General features: G+C 41.8%; 2 long non-coding RNA genes across 2 annotated transcripts in view; one reads left to right on the top strand and one right to left on the bottom strand.

Moving 5' to 3' along the window:
• LOC308459209 overlaps positions 1-16469 on the bottom strand; it is an 89869-nt gene that overhangs the window by 18126 nt on the left and 55274 nt on the right. The window contains exon 2 of the long non-coding RNA XR_013977902.1: positions 3429-3534. This is a non-coding gene — a long non-coding RNA (uncharacterized lncRNA). The remainder of the gene's footprint in view (positions 1-3428; positions 3535-16469) is intronic.
• LOC308459225 overlaps positions 1-16469 on the top strand; it is a 108101-nt gene that overhangs the window by 36903 nt on the left and 54729 nt on the right. The gene's annotated exons all lie outside the window — the stretch shown is intronic.

Raw genomic sequence — 16469 nt, 5'->3', positions numbered from 1 at the left:
GTTTTAAATACCACAATTGCAAGTTCTTGCAAAGACCTGGAGAATGAAAGTAACTACCGTTACCTGCTCAGCAGGTTTAGTATTCCAAAGCCTTGGATGAGTGCCATGGGAACATATGAGTGAAACTGAGGAAAGAATAATTGTTACTAACCAAAATTGGGACAAAATAATTATTGTTGTTGTTTTATTAATCGCCTTCTACACAAGCATTTCAAGGCAATGTGCAACAAAAACATCAAAAAGGAGTCAAAAACACAAAAGCAAATATATGTAAAATATGAAAACAAAATAGACACCCAGTGAGGAAACTTATACATACAGCTTCAAAAAATGCATCAGAACAAAAATGTCTTCAATTGTTTCTGGAATGTGGGTGTCTGGAAAGTGGGTGTCTGTTTTATCTTGACAGGAATGCTATCCCACAAAACAGAGGTAACCGCACTGAGAGCCCTGCTCTGAGTTACTGTGAAACAAGTTTCTGATATCTTTGGATATATAAGGGATCAGGTGGCCTCTCAGATGACCTGAGCTGTGTAGGGCTTTATATGTTAGCAACAAATAGAGCCTTTTTGTTGGTGGCTCCCTGTTTGTGGAATGCCCTCCCTAGAAAACACCAGAGAAGAAAAAAATGGGAGAAGAGGCAAATAAGGGGGAGGAAAGGAGAAAAGAAAGGTGGAAAGAAGAGAGAAAGGAAAAAGAGAAGGAAAGAAGAAAAAGGGGAAGGGAGGGATGGGAAAAGTGTGTGTGTGTGTGTGTGTGTGTATAATGCAGAGTTGGGTAGCATCTCCCTTTGTAACTTATTTTCAGGTATGTTCAACCCTTATGAAAAGGGCTCATTGTTTTAATAACTTGTTCTCTTGTTGGTTATTCTCTTCTTAAGTATGTCAATTTAATAGAAGTAGCTACATGCCATACTTTCTCTAGATGGTCTATCAATTGAGGGGGTCTCTTCAATCATCCAGTATTTAGCGAATATTGCAATTTCTGGTTGTCTCTAGAAGAGTTGCCATCGCTTCTGAGTCTGTCAGACTCACCTCAGATAGCAAAGAGAACCTGTTTCTGGAGTGTGTGGCAAGTTGTAGTCAATGTTTTCTTGTACTTTCAAATACACTATTCCAGAATTACTTTAATTTTTTCACACTGCCAGAAGATATGCAAACAATCTGCTCTTGGCGATATACATCTCCAGCAGGATGTACGTATTTTCGATATTCTGGTTAGTCTATGTGAAGTAATCTACCTCTGATAGATGGTCCTAAAGACATTCTCTTTGCAAGTAGAACTCATCAGAGATCTAGGAATGCTATTAAACAACCAAGTCTTCTCCCATTGAGTCTTATATGTGGGCTGTGTATATATATTTCAATTTTTTCCCTTGCCTCTCCTCCTCCCTTCTCCTCCCGTGCTCTGCCCTCATCAGCCTTCGTCACCACTGACCTGTTGCCTCCGTGCAGCAAATCCTCATGACTGCACATCATTTGGTGAAAGAATGACAGCAGACACCACAGCCATCCTCGGCAAGCATCCACCTGCTCTGCTGGTGTCTTTTAAAAGAGAGTTCAGCTTACCTCTCCTCCTCTAAGTTTCCCTTTGTTTAATTGCAGGTGATGATTCAAAAGGAGCCTTCACCTGTTTTAGGGAGCTTTCATCTTTTCTCAGACAAAAGCAGGTTTGGGCTTGGTGCACGATCGGCGGCATAGTTAGGCCCTTTGGTATTAAAGGGGCTGGGATGACCCTCGGGCTTTTAAGGCTTTAGGGCGAAATTGATGTGCATGTATAAAATCTCAGCTTTGTTGTTTGGCAGAGTTTTCAAGCATTTGTTATTTTTCTTTCCTAAGTTGGGAAACGATAGGGACTGCAGCATTACATTCTCGTACAGCCTATTATCCACGCAGTAGTGTTGTTACACAAAGACATCACATTGATTTATTTAGAATTTATGATTTGCTGTGTTGCTGTAGGCCTCGGACGTCTCTCTGCTCTAGCTAACCCCCTTCCCCCCCCATATTAAGCTTACCTCCTGTCTGGATCAATACCATTTACTCTGGATCAATTCAAGGGAGGGACCATATCTCAATGGTAGAGCACATGTTTTGCAATACAGATGGACCCACAATTTCAACCCCCCCCCATTAAAAAAGTTACCAGATAGTGGGTTGAGAATAGGGTGGCCATGTGTCCTATTTTACAGAAAGCGGCCCTCTCTTTTTGTTTGAAGGGGTCCTCTTTTTGAGGGCTGTTCAGAGAAAAAAAGGGGGGGGGAGTGGAAGCCTTGAAATTGCCCATCAACAGTTGCATCTCGTTAGGCACACAAGCTGTCTTGTATCTTCCTCACTATGGTGACATGTATGATTCCTTACGCTCCACCTCTACCAATGAGATCTTTTGATGGGGTACTTTTGGTGGTCTCCCATGCCTCTATGATTCAGTCGGCCTGCTCTGAGCAACTCATCTGTCCCCCACTTCCCTCCACAGCACATGCAGAAACTGCCTTCTTCACCATTGGATCCACCATTGGTCTCGCCACACAATCTGTTGGAGCCTGTCTTTGCATGCAGGCGAAGTCTCTAACTCACTGAGGGTTTGAGACCCATCAACTACCCTCACCTGGTTTAGCTAGCCAGTCAAAGCCATATCTTAGGGTGTGCCTGCTGTTGGCATGCTGACAGCTTCTAAGAGCCACAGGTGAGAGCTGAGCACATGGTGGGGACCAAAGGTGGACAAACTACCCCAGAAGGAGTGTGATATGTCCCCCCACCAGAAGTAATACCCCTCCCTTAAGACACCCCATACACCTTATTTACCAATATACGAAGCATGTCTGGAAAGGGCAGAATATGCCTTAAAATGTGCAATTCATATTTTAAAACTGTGATCAATGTTGTTCCAGTTAAAGGGGACACCAGGTCTTTGATGTTGATGCTACCATTCTGGACATCTTGATCCCATAAAGCAGAGATGGGGAGCCCATGCCACTCTAGACTACAGTATCCTTCATTCCTGACCACTGGCTATGCTGGCTGAAGCTGGTGGGAGTTGGAGTCCAATAACACCTGGAGGGCCAGAGATTCACCATATCTGCTGTAAAGGTTCACTGCAGCTCAAGCGTGCAAGTGGTGTTGAGGTTTGCAATTTGAAACTGGGAAGGTTCTTATTGACATTTATATTTCTGCTGGCAAATGAGAAGAATTGGAAACTTAATGGGGAATGTGACACGTTTTTAACTCAATTAGACGACACCAGTTTGGAAGCCTTCCAAGTGGGAAGCATTAATCTCACTTAAAGCAGTATGTTCTATTTTATCATTGTACTGTTATGCTGTACATTTACTCTGCAGTTTATCCTTTTGGTAGTTGCAACGGAAGCAGTAATTTTAACTGTGAGCCAGTTGAAAGGTCCTGCTTAAAAATGCAAGCAGTAAAACATACCTGGGAGTTGTGTTGGTTTCCAAAGATGACTCTGGTTCACCCTCTTTCCTTTACTGGTTGGAAAGGAATAGTGGGAAGCAGCCACCATGACAAGCAACCCTAATTCCTAAGAATCGGGTCAACCTGTTTCTGTAAACTGCATTTTTGTATCTGTACAAAACCTGAAAAATTTCCATGTCCCTGAAGGGGGAAAAAAGTCCGCACAAGATAAACGGTCTTTACATCACTGAAATGATGACTTATTTTATATTATTTATAAAACTTCCCATGCCTCTGTTCACTTCAGGGAGTACCAAGACAATTTAAAACAAAGCACGTTTAATCAAACAGCCAATGAATCAATCAACTTGAATGCACCAATTGATTACCAATTCAATCATCTTTAGCGAAAGCTCCAAGCCATTCACACAGTCATTTTTATTCCTGTCCATCAGCTCCTACAAACCTCCTAAAAAGTCCTAAGAACCTCAGATGATCTCTTTAGAGAACAATTTGGTGGGACCTTACTGCAAGAGTGTGGTTACCCCTTTTCATCACTGGACGCCATCTTTCCCCACCCATTTTTGACCTGTTCAGTCTCTCACTTCCCTAGATTCCTTTTCTCCTCTTTCCAGTATGTTTATTGCAGCAGCCCTACTTCCTTTTTGTAGTTTTTCCTGTTCCCCACAACTGTCTGCTTCATCTCCCTCCTTTCCTTGCTTTTGTTTTCTCCTCTCCTCTGTCTTCCTTCGCCTTTGCTCTTGTCCCCCCTCCCCGCATCCTCCCTCTGGGATCTGAAGGGAACACTCTTTGATGCTGCCCTTTAATCTGCTATGGGATGCACTCAGCATCCCCCAACCGAATCCTCATGCACCCCCACATCTTGCTTCAGTGCTGTGTTGGCTCAGCTATGAAGCCATGTGGGGGGCAACAGCCCCCTTCAGGATCTCTTCATTACTACCCATGAATTCTAACCATAGCCATTCACTTAGCATTGTTAATGCGTGAATTGTGGCCACTTTGAGTTGTATTATAGTGGGATGAGTATATAGTTACTAGGCATAGTACCAAAATCCATGATTTGATGAAGTTGGAGTGATTTCCAGACCATATCTGGACTTGCCTAGATTGGATGTGGTCAAAAAAAATATGGAACGTGTGGCCTAAGATAGATTAGGAGACTTCTTCAAGCTACCATGATTATACTTATTATGTTTGTCGCATAGGTAGTCTTGATGTAGAAACAGCTCCTTCCCATAGGGTCACCAAGTAGCGTGAATGAACTCAAAGAGTTCCCAAACTTTTTATTCCTCTAGCTGAAAATGCCAACTGGAGGAAACAACACTGGTGTGACTTGTCTACAGTTATGGGTTCCACTTTCTGTGTATGGTAGACTTGATTTTGATTTGCTTACATACATAGCTGTCAACTTTTCCCTTTTCTTGCGAGGAATCCTATTTGGAATAAGGGAATTTTCCTTCAAAAAAGGGAATCTCTGGAGTGCCACAGGTTAATTCTTTATTAAATTTGTATACCAATCTTCATCCATGGACCGCAGGGCAGTTCACAGCATACCCCAGCTTAAATAATCAGTAGATCATTGTCCTTTATCAGGTTCAGGGCTGGCCAAAGATATTTTGTTGCCTGAGGCAAATGTCAAGATGCTGCCTCCCATATTCTATGTACAGAAACTGATTGGACTGTACTTCAACATAGGCATTATTCACAGCACCTGAAGTTGCAGGCTGGTTTAGTGGACATATGACATATGACATGCCTGCGGTACACAAAGCTCTGAACTCCCAACAGAGGGGAATGACCAAAGGGCTCGGAATAAATTGCTGTGGGTTGTGCCACTGCTACCTAAGGCTGTTGCCTCACTCTCCCTAATGGTAGGACTCCCTAATGGCCCTGGCCATGTCCAGGCAAATGATGAGCAAATTGGGTCAGTGACTTGCCAGAAAATATGTAAAATTGCTCTAGCCTACTGACTTAGGAAACATTTCTATATGGCATGACAGTCCTGAACCAGTGCAGAAGAACTAAGGACCTAGTGTGATTCACCTCTTTGAGGTATTGAGGATTTGTAGAAAATTCAACCACATAACTTCAGAGCCTGCAGAAGTAGCCCTGGTTTCTAGGAAGTTGCTAATATGGTTGTCCAGTTCTTTTGAAGTTTTCGTTGCTAGTCTGGCTACAATCTTTTGCAGTTTATAGCATGGTAATAATAATGGCATTCTGGTAAACAGCCCTATAAACATCTTTGCATAGCATCCTGTTTGTCATTGCCACTCATCTGAAAGCATTTCCACATTAAGGATGAAGCATTCTTGTGCCTTTCAAAACTACATTGTTCCACACTATTAGATAAACTTGTTCAGGGTCATAAAGCTGAGATGGAAATCAGAGGAAGTGTGTTGCTTAAACGTCATTTTGGTTGCCAGGCTGAAACCACTCTAGACAAGAGCCCCTGATGAGAAACAAGAAACAAACAGGAGTCTTCTCTCTCTCCTAAGAAAAATAAAAAGAATTAGAAAGGGAAGACAATATGGGTTGTGAATCCAGAGACACAATGCAGATTATGATTAAGATTAAATTTCTATACTATCATCCTTCATCTGAGGATCACAGGATGGTTTACAGTATAAAAACAGAGAAATACGTATCATAGTAACAGACAAACAATATCCCCACAATTTAAAAGGCCATAGATTGTTTAATTAGTCAAAGGCATGGAAGAAGAGGAATATTTTGACTGCCACCTAAAGATACGTAACAAAGGCACCAGGCGAGTCTCCCTGGGTGGCGGAAATTGAAAGCGACTTACTGGATCATATCAAAGATCCTTCAGCTCCAGTACTTGCCAATGGGGGTGTATGGAAAAATGGAAGCAAAGACAGGATCCCTTCTAGAAGCTCACAAAAGCAAGAGAGGCGACCTCCCACCAGTGATTATTTCCTGCATCTGATGGTGCCTGTGAACTTGGAGGATGCATTCTTAAGCTATTATGATGAATAGCCATTGATAGACCAATGCTCTATGAACCTGTCAGTGAATTCTCCCTAAATTGATTGTGGTTTATATGGATTTTATTGCTCCAAAGCTACTGACAAGTGGCACTTTCCTTGAAGTACTCTCCATAGTAATTTTGATAGAAGCAGCAGCAGCAAGGTGCTCTTTCAACTCAACAGAGGCTTGCATCTTCGGCAGTATGAGCTGATGAATCAGGAGTGGGTTATGCATGAAGTCTGTACAACTGATGCACGTGTCTTGCAGTCCATTGGCTCCTCCTTTATGACATAGACAGGAGAAAAGGGAAAATATGATCTGTGACTGAAACCCAGCCTTGTGTCAGCCCAGGAATCCCATTTTCTGGAGCCCATAATTTCCCATATTCTTCCCCATGCTGATGCCCTTAAATGCAGTCAAGGGGGAGTTAGGTAGGGGAACACTTAATGAAATCCACAAGCCTTAATCCATAGATATCTTCTCCAGTTTTGGCCAAATCATGTCCTCCATAGCTTTCTAGAAACAGTAGGTACAGGGACTATTGCAAAATGTAAGCCCCTGACCCTGTAATTCAAGCATTGCAGTGGCTGTTGACACCAAAACGGACAGCATTACATTGAGCTGTAACAAACTTGACTAGGCCTGAGCTGCAGGGACCAGTTTCTTCTTTATCCAACTGGTAATTAAACTGGAATTTAAATGTTATTTTGGAAATATTATACTGTCAATTTTTTATTTCCAAAAATTGCAGCAAGTGTTTCACACACTTTTCCAAGCATATATCTGCAACCATGAGGGCTAAAAGTTGTTGTGTTGTTTAGTCGTTTAGTCGTGTCTGACCCTTGTGACCCCATGGACCAGAGCACGCCAGGCATTTCTGTCTTCCACTGCCTCCCGCAGTTTGGTCAAACTCATGCTGGTAGCTTCGAGAACACTATCCAACCATCTCGTCCTCTGTCGTCCCCTTCTTCTTGTGCCCTCCATCTTTCCCAACATCAGGGTCTTTTCCAGGGAGTCTTCTCTTCTCATGAGGTGGCCAAAGTATTGGAGCCTCAGCTTCACGATCTGTCCTTCCAGTGAGCACTCAGGGCTGATTTCCTTAAGAATGGATAGGTTTGATCTTCTTGCAGTCCATGGGACTCTCAAGAGTCTCCTCCAGCACCATAATTCAAAAGCATCAATTGTTCTGCAATCAGCCTTCTTTATTTATTTGCTTTCCATGTTTATATATTCCTCTACAAACAGTGTCTAATGCAATCAGTAAAACCAGTCAGTTAAAATAATATTTAAACAGTGAAACAAAGCATAAAAACAACATGGCAACAGCACTACAATTTCAGTACCACAGCACACATGATCCAGAGTAGATTTTTCTAATCCACCATAAGGTTTTTTTTAAAAAATGAAATATGAGATTTATAGGAAACTGAATTCTGCACCAAACACCCCACCTTTTGGTTTTCCTGCTCTCCAGCAAAATACACTTTCCCCCAATTGCATGTTCAAAAAAAATAAAATTAAATCAGCATACCAGATCTGAAATTTCAGTCTAAATGCAAAGTTTGAACTGAAAATTTGTCTAGAGTTTAATAAGTTAGATTAAGAATGTCAACAAAAATACAAATTGAACTTGGCTGGTGTTATGATCAAGCCATCTACATTTACATGGACTCTGCCTGTATTAGGAACATAAGAAGTTGCCTTATACGAAGTTAGGCCATCGGTCTATATAGATACATTCAGTATGTCTACACTGACTAATAGCAGCTCTCCAGGGTTCTAGACAGTGGTCTCTTCCAGACCTACCTGGAAATACTGGGGACTGAGCGTGGGACCTTTTGTATCCACAGCACATTCTCTACCACTGAGCTACAGCCCTCCCTACACTTCACACTCAAACACAAAAGGTAGGATAGGAGTCAAGATAACCAAGAGGGGTCTTAGGTTTGAGTTCAGTTCTGGCTCATTGAGAATCTCTCTGAACCCACTTTTGGGTGTGAGTTGAGTTTCATTTAGACTCCTTGACCTCTGACAACTTAGTCCTATCCCAAGCAGAATTGGGAGGGAGTCTGGAGTCAGTAGTGGCAGGGCCAATCCAGGGCTCCTAATTCTGTACCTGTACCAACCTGAGCTTTTTGTTGCCTTGCCCTTTCCTGTCCCCTTCTCAGTAAGTTACAGGACATGCGGGGTTGGGAAGTCGGAAGAGCAAGGCAGCCCCAATTGCACCACCATGCCAGCTGCTCTTGCTTTGGGTGTCTCATGCAATGGACATATGTGAGAATGGAAAGCAGGCCTCTCAAAGTGACCTTTAGTAACTTGCTCTCTTAGTTCAATCCACCTGTACCTGGTCTGAATATGAGGAGATAATCTGGCTGCCTTCTTCATTCATGCCTACCAAATAAGTCCACGTAGCAAAGGTAGAAGGTAAAGGACCCCTGGACGGTTAAGTCCAGTCAAAGGTGACTGTGAGGTTGCAGCGTTCATCTTGCTTTCAGGCCAAGGGAGCCGGCGTTTGTCCACAGACAGCTTTCTGGGTCATGTGGCCAGCGTGACTAAACCGCTTCTGGCGCAGCGGAACACTGTGACGGAAACCAGAGCGCACGGAAACACCATTTACCTTCCCACCACAGTGGTATCTATTTATCTACTTGCACTGGCATGCTTTTGAACAGATAGGTTGGCAGAAGCTGGGACAGAGCAACGGGAGCTCACCCCGTCACGGGGATTCGAACCGCCGACCTGATCGGCAAGCCCAAGAGGCTCAGGAACCTGCCCATCTGTTTGGAGCTCACCTGAGACTAGTAGACTCAGGGCAGGTTCTACCATTAGGAAGAATGAGGCGGTATAATGTTTGGGGGTATAATGAAGGGGCAACAAAATCTTAGTTATTTTATTTATTATTGTAGCATTTTTACTCCCAGGAAGGGGCAGTTGTAGGATTTTTCTGCCTCAGGTAACAAAATGTCTTAGGCCATCCTTGAGCAAAATTGACACCAGAAGCTTAATCCTAATCGTGTTTACTCAAAAAGTAAGTCCTATTCAATTCTGGTTAGAATTTCATCCTTTGCCTGAAAATGTTCTGCACTGCCTTACATAAGCGCCTATGTTGAGGGCAGTTATTATCTGTTACATCTGTCTTTGTATTTTATTTTACTGATTTGTTTTAATGGTGATTAGTAATTTTAATTTACATTTTTTTTTAAAAAAAAACCTTAAGCTACTCTGAGCGGGGCATAAGCCTCAGAAAATTGGGGTAAGCGAATGCATAAATGAAATGAAAATAAATAGGGATCCTGGTCCAAAATTAGAACAGTTGGGGTAACAGTTGGACTTTCTGTTAAGGAAAGAAGGTGATTAAAACCTGCCAAAATGAAGCATTTCTAACCCCTTGTAAAGAGTGTGTGAAGGACCAGTGATGATTCTAATCTGTATCTGCAATGATGAGAACGCTCCAAATTAATCAAGAATAAAAGACATGGAATAACATCAGATTTTGAGGAGGTCCTCATGAATATGGATTTCAAGAAGGAATCACTCCCTTACCAAGCTTTAATCACTTCAATTGTGAGACAAGGATGCTTAAATCAGACCCAGTGTATAAAAAATATCATAGACTTCCTGTCTCAGTTTACATATTACTTTTTCTTCTACTTACATTAGGATAATGTATTACACTCCCCATTTATGTTTTCACTAACTCCTGGTTAAACTAGGAGTAAATTAGTTCCAAACATGAAGAAAATCTCACTCGGTCTCATGTGTAAGTGCAAGGAAGTTTACTTCTTGCTTGTATACTATATAGCAAAGTGGCTTATTTTTATAGGTGGGGAACCTTTTACAGCCAGTGGGTTGGATCCTTAGTTCACTTATGTTTGTGGGCTTAGATTAGGCTATGAGGAAGAGCCTTTGCATTGCTAGCTTGCATTCAGGCAAGCAATTGAAAGGATCATTTGTGCTAACAGTAAGCCCTGCTTTGGCTGATTAGCATTTGACAGCAAGTCTTACTTGCGATGAAACCATCAGCGTAGCATTTTTAGGCTCCCAATTGGTCTGTGAGCCAGAGGTTCCCCCCCTAAACCATAGTTATAATTAACCACAGTTCCAGTTTCTGAAATAACAAACCTTCGTTAGTTGAAAAACAGAAATGAAAGCTTCCAAACAATGCTGAAACATCATTTAATGTCATGTATGCATGTTGCAGTCATCAACTGAGCATTTTGGGTGCGTGCAAAATACATGAAGTAGAATACCCTATATCCGCAATCCAATCCCATCATATTTTAAAATTGGAATAGTAAAGCACCAATAGTTTGTCATTGTTTGGACCAAGCCCATCAAGAAGAACACCAGGTTCAGCCTCTGGCATTTGCAGTTAAAAAGGACCAGGTAGTTTTTGATGGGAAAGACCATGAAGATGCACCTTCAGAGTAGACAATATTGGGCTGCATGGACAAGCAGTATGACTTGGTGTAAGGCAACTGTCCTCAACCTGATACCATCCAGGTGTTCTTTTTTCCCTTTCCTTTTTACTACAATTCCCACCAGCCCTAGCCAGCACAGTTATATGACACCAGGGCTGATGGGAATGGTCATCAAAACATCTGGAGGGCATCAGCTTGGGAAAGACTGTGACTTTATGCATCCCTATGTCAGTCCTTGCTCCTTTTGCCTCCCTTAAAGCTGCCCACAGTGCCTTTTGTCTTCACTGTTCCTACACTCTTCCCAACCTGGTGATCTTCAAGATATTTTGGACTAGAGCTCCCATCAGCCCCAGCTAGCACAGCCACTGGTCAGACATACCAGAAACTAGAATCCAAAAGCATCTGGGTGGCACCAGATTAGGAAGGGTGATCTGGATAATCAGTTCTGGCAACTCAGATGCTTTCTGTGGGAGTGAGGAGCAAGGGTGGGGAAAATGAGCTCTATTGCTTTTCACTCCTTTTTCCAGTGTTCTTATTTGGCCAATTATTTGGTGTTTTGCGGAATACTTTCACAGAAATGTTCTGCATTAGAAGTCTGATAACTGTGGCATATATTGAACAAAAACCAGGTGATTTTGAAAATTGCCATAATTTTTGCCGCTTTTGCCGCAAGCCATGTGGTGGCTCCTCCTAAAACTGCACACTTTGCTATTCCTTCTCTTCTTGTTCATTACAAAACTGCATTTGCATTTTTCCCCATATTGCATCTTCACTCTTCACACACCAGATGGTGCTATATTGCTGGTTCAGTTATACAATGGGACTTGTCTATTTTCTGATTATAAATGATTAGTGTGGCAATTGCGTAGGCTCTTTCATTACACATAGAAGCACTGGAACATAAAAAAAAAGAATTAGGAAAAGAATTAAACCACACCAGGAGCCTTATTCCACTCTTCCTCTGCTTCTCAAACAGATGTTTCATTCAGCACATCCTGGCTTCCCCAAATAATAACTGATTTTCCATAGAGAATGTGATGTTATTCCTCTCTCTGATTGTGAACTTCATAAATGTACCCAAAGAGACTGCAGTTTCATTTGTATCTGTGTTCCAGCCCCACAAAACTATATAAGGGATGGGAACTTATGGTTCTCCAAAAGATGTTAGATTCCAGCTCCCATCAACCCCAGCCACTATTGTCAATGGTAAGAGATAGTGGGAGCTGTAGCTCAGCAATTTCTGGAGGGCCACAGGTTCTTCATTCCTGAACTACACACATTTCAAATTCCTGTAGCCATTAGCAAACCCAGAAGTTTTATACCTTGGCATACTATAACATTCTTTACAGAAAAGAGATTCTCTCTAGGAAGGAAGATCCCATTTCTTCTCCACTGGTGTTGCAAAAGGGAGGTATGGAATTAGATTCTCAGACAGAATAACTCCCCTCGTTGTGTGTGTGTGGGGGGGGGAGAGGACCTCAAAGCTCTACTGTGCACCCAGACTTGATGCACAGATAAGGTAAAGGTAAAGGGACCCCTGACCATTAGGTCCAGTCATGGCCGACTCTGGGGTTGCGGCACTCATCTCGCTTTATTGGCCGAGGGAGCCGGCATACAGCTTCCGGGTCATGTGGCCAGCATGAATAAGCTGCTTCTGGCGAACCAGAGCAGCACACGGAAACGCCGTTTACCTTCCTGCCAGAGCGGTACCTATTTATCTACTTGCACCTTGACGTTCTTTCGAACTGCTAGGTTGGCAGGAACTGGGACCGAGCAACTGGAGCTCACCCCGTCACGGGAATTCGAACCGCCGACCTTCTGATCAGCAAGTCCTAGGCTCTGTGGTTTAACCCACAGCTCCACCCGCGTCCCTTAATGCACAGATATGTAGTTCATTATTAATGATGCACAGATATGTAGTTCATTATTATGTATTTATGCCCCACTGGGAAGAAGGCTCACCATTTGGATTTTTTTTGCTCAAAGCACCAACATACCTTTGACCATCTCTGGTCACAGCATCAGAGCAATAGGACCATAGGTTTCGCAGAACATGAAAATCTCCTAGAGAAGTCATCATGGTTTATTCCTGGCTACCAATCATGGTTAAAGAGGAGAGAGTTTAACCACAATCTTGCATTTGGAAGACACACTAAGCGGAACGTTGGCTTAGCTGTTATGCCACTCTGAGATGCGCTAAAAAGATGGTGGAGGAGCAAAGTAGCTTTGATTTCCTCCCTGGGAGAGAATATGATTGCATTGCCATTGTCAGGCAAGCATGGCCTTTGTGTGCAGATCTGAACTCCATGGGAACAGAAAGCCATTCTTGGTTCTTATGCATTTGATAAATCACAACAAGATGCCTTTTCCCCACTCAATATCTTACGGTGCCTCATCAGATACTTTTTCATGCAAAGATCTGTATGAAAACTAGAATAGACATTGAAAATGAGAATTTGTCTTGTTGAGATAAATATAGATTTTACTATCTGAGGGTGCTTTCAAATACATTATTTATCACAATATTGATATGCTACATAAAAAAGGGTGAGGGCTCTTTGAAGCATATTCCTGTTTTGCTATTAATTATGTCTCTTGCTATAAAATACATATTGTGTGACATTCAGGCCATAGTACTCCACTGTAAAGAAAAGCATATTAGCTAGTGTATTTGAAACCCTCCCCCTCTGTTTTTGGTGTGTTTGCTGCTTAGAGGAGTCTGTTGGTAAAACTGGAGACTGTGGCATTTGTTATAAAGTAGCACTTTTAATAAAAGATCCACAATGACTGTTAGATTGGTCTTCAAAGGATTACTGGAGCAATAAAGTATAGTCACAACTAAATTATATTCTGGGTAGACGTAGGTGTATATCATTAATTGGATGTAAGCACTTTGACCTAGTAGCCGGAAGCAAACTTGAGGCATAATAATTTTTGGAAAGATGAGTTTCCAGTAATATTTCTGGCCCTCAAAAGAGTGCTGGCTTCCTGTCCAGATGATTTTGACTGTGTTGGCTCTTGTTAGCCATCCATGACTACAACTCACTGGAGTTTTATGATGGGCATTAAAGAAAAAAAAACCTGTCTCCATTCCAGTGATGGTGGATCTGAAAGAATTCTATGGTTTATATCCAGTGTTATTCTACTCAGGGTCGATATATTGAAAATAATGAACATTACCAACTAACATCCATTTATTTCAGTGGGTGTACTCGTAAGTAAAAGTTATCTTGCTAGACCACTTCAGATGGTACTCAGCTTTTACTCAGAGTAAACTCACTGAAATTAATGAACATGACTTAGTTAGGTCTATTAATTCAGTGAGTCTGATCTGAGTAACTTAGCTAAATACCACCCTTTAGTGGCATGGCTATATTCATATACCATTGAACGCTATGGGATTTACTTCTGAGTAGACATGTATAAAATAAATCCTGACTGTATTACTTTGGGCTGCTGGGACTCATGAATTATTTATTTTTACATTTGCTTCCCACCATTCTTTGAAGGAGATCAGGACAGCTTTCATGTTTCCCAATCTCCTGTGTTCTCCCTGCAGCATTGTGAGGTAGGCTAGCCTGAGTAAGAGAAAGTTATTGGTCCCAGATCACCCAGCGAAGTTCATTTGAAAATGTGTCTTCCTGGTCCTTCAGCAGGCATTCTACATGTGCATCCAAAATCCTGAAGCAGGTCTGTGAGCTGGTTAATTTATAATTTTCCTATCCAGCTTTTCCATAGTTGCTTACAACATCAATTTAAATCAATTTCATACAGTAGAACAAACTAAAAGTAAACCCTAGAACTATAAACCTGAAAATCTAAAACAGTAATACTGTCAAAACCAAAGTGGTACTTTGTAGTTTAGAGAAAAGGCAAGTAAGAGGCAACATGATAGACATTTATAAAATTATGCATAGCTTGGTGAAAGTAGATAGAGTTTCTTCTATCTTTGATAGCACTAGAAGCCATGGGCACCCAATAAAGTTGGGAGATTCAGGACAGTTAAAAGAAAATACTTCTTCATGCAGCGCACTGTGAAACTCACTCCCACTGGAGGCAGTGATGGCCACAGATTGGACAAATTCATGGAGCATAATGCTATCAATGGCTACTAGGCATGATGGCTATGCTCTTCCTCCACATTCAGAGACAGTCATGCTTCTAAATACCAGTTGCCGGAAACCATAGAAGATGAGAGTGCTCTTGTTCTCAGCTTGAGAATTTTCCACAGGCATCTGGGTGACTATTGTGAGAATAGTATGGTGGACTTGATGGGCCATTGGTTTGACCAAGCAGGCTCTTCCATTCTTAAAGTACATCTGTCCTTCCAATCTAACTGGTCTAAATTAATACCCTCCAGAGGTTTTGGACTACAACTCCTGTTGTCCCTGAGGCTTATTGGAGTTGTAGTCCAAAATATCTTGAAGGCATCATGTTGAGGAAGACCTTCCAGAACAGATGGACCTTGCAAATACATCTGAAGCACAGAGGAAAGAATGCTGATGAACCTTTTGGGAGATGTGATTCTTCAAAGCTAGGACAATGGTCAAGAAAGTCCTGTTCAACACTATTTATAATGTAAACTCCTGAAAGGGAGAGCAGTTGGAGCATGACTCTCAATGCAAATCTTAAAAGGAGAGTGTGTTCATGCAGGAGGAGGGAGCTTTGGAAGATAATGCTAGTTGCAAGCCATGAAGGTATTTAAATGTAAAAATCTTTTGAGCCTGGAATGTCCCTGGCAGCCAGTGTGGAACTAGTTCAATATGTAACCACTTGGGAACTGAAATGGGCTACTCTATCTACCCCCACCCCACTGAATAGTCTTTAAGGGCAGCCCCATATAGGGGCTGCCACTTGCATTAGTATGGATCTGCACTGCTCTGAACATCTAGATTCCACTGAACGGTCTGATTAGATTTTCGTATTTGCTTTGGGGTCTGCATCCTCACCTGAGACCACCAGTTGTTAACACTCATCTAGTTGCCCATGACTAGAACTGGATGGGAGCCAAGATTTCTTCAGCCTCTATTTCTATATTTTTAAAAAAGGATGTTCTCTGCTTAAATGTGCAATTCTGTTTGAAAACAAACAAACAAAACTGAATTAAGTAGGAAAGCTAATGCATTTGTGAAAATCATTGGTAAATTTAGGAGGTTACTGATTGCAATGTGATCATTCAAAGCCAAGATATAAAGCAAGTATGCAAGAATTCTCGGAGAGGGCAGGTGGAACGCCATTACTCACCCTTCTGCCAGCTGTCAAAGGTTGTTTGTAAGTGAGGTCATATGATGTTGACTGTATGGTTGAATGGCTTATTTGAAGTAAAGATGTGTGATCTTTGAATGAAGATATTAATGATGTGACAAAAAAATTAGGGGGGGAAATGCTCATTTCAGTAGGGACTATAGTTGCAGTCATGTAGTAACAAGTTAAATGCCTAAAGTAGCTGTAAGGAACGAGATACTTCGCTTGTGAAAATATATTTGTTTCAAAAACACACACAACAAGAAGAGCAATTCATCTCTTCATCAATTCTGTTGTGTCTTTAAACCAGATTTAGATTATTAAAGCTGCAATTCTTACCCCACTTACCTGGAAACAAGCACCATTGAAATCAGTATAATTTACTTCT

This window comes from Podarcis pityusensis (assembly GCF_964106645.2).
Source record: "Podarcis pityusensis genome assembly, chromosome: 12".
Lineage (NCBI taxonomy): Eukaryota > Metazoa > Chordata > Lepidosauria > Squamata > Lacertidae > Podarcis > Podarcis pityusensis.
This window is presented reverse-complemented; position numbering and strand designations above follow the sequence as displayed.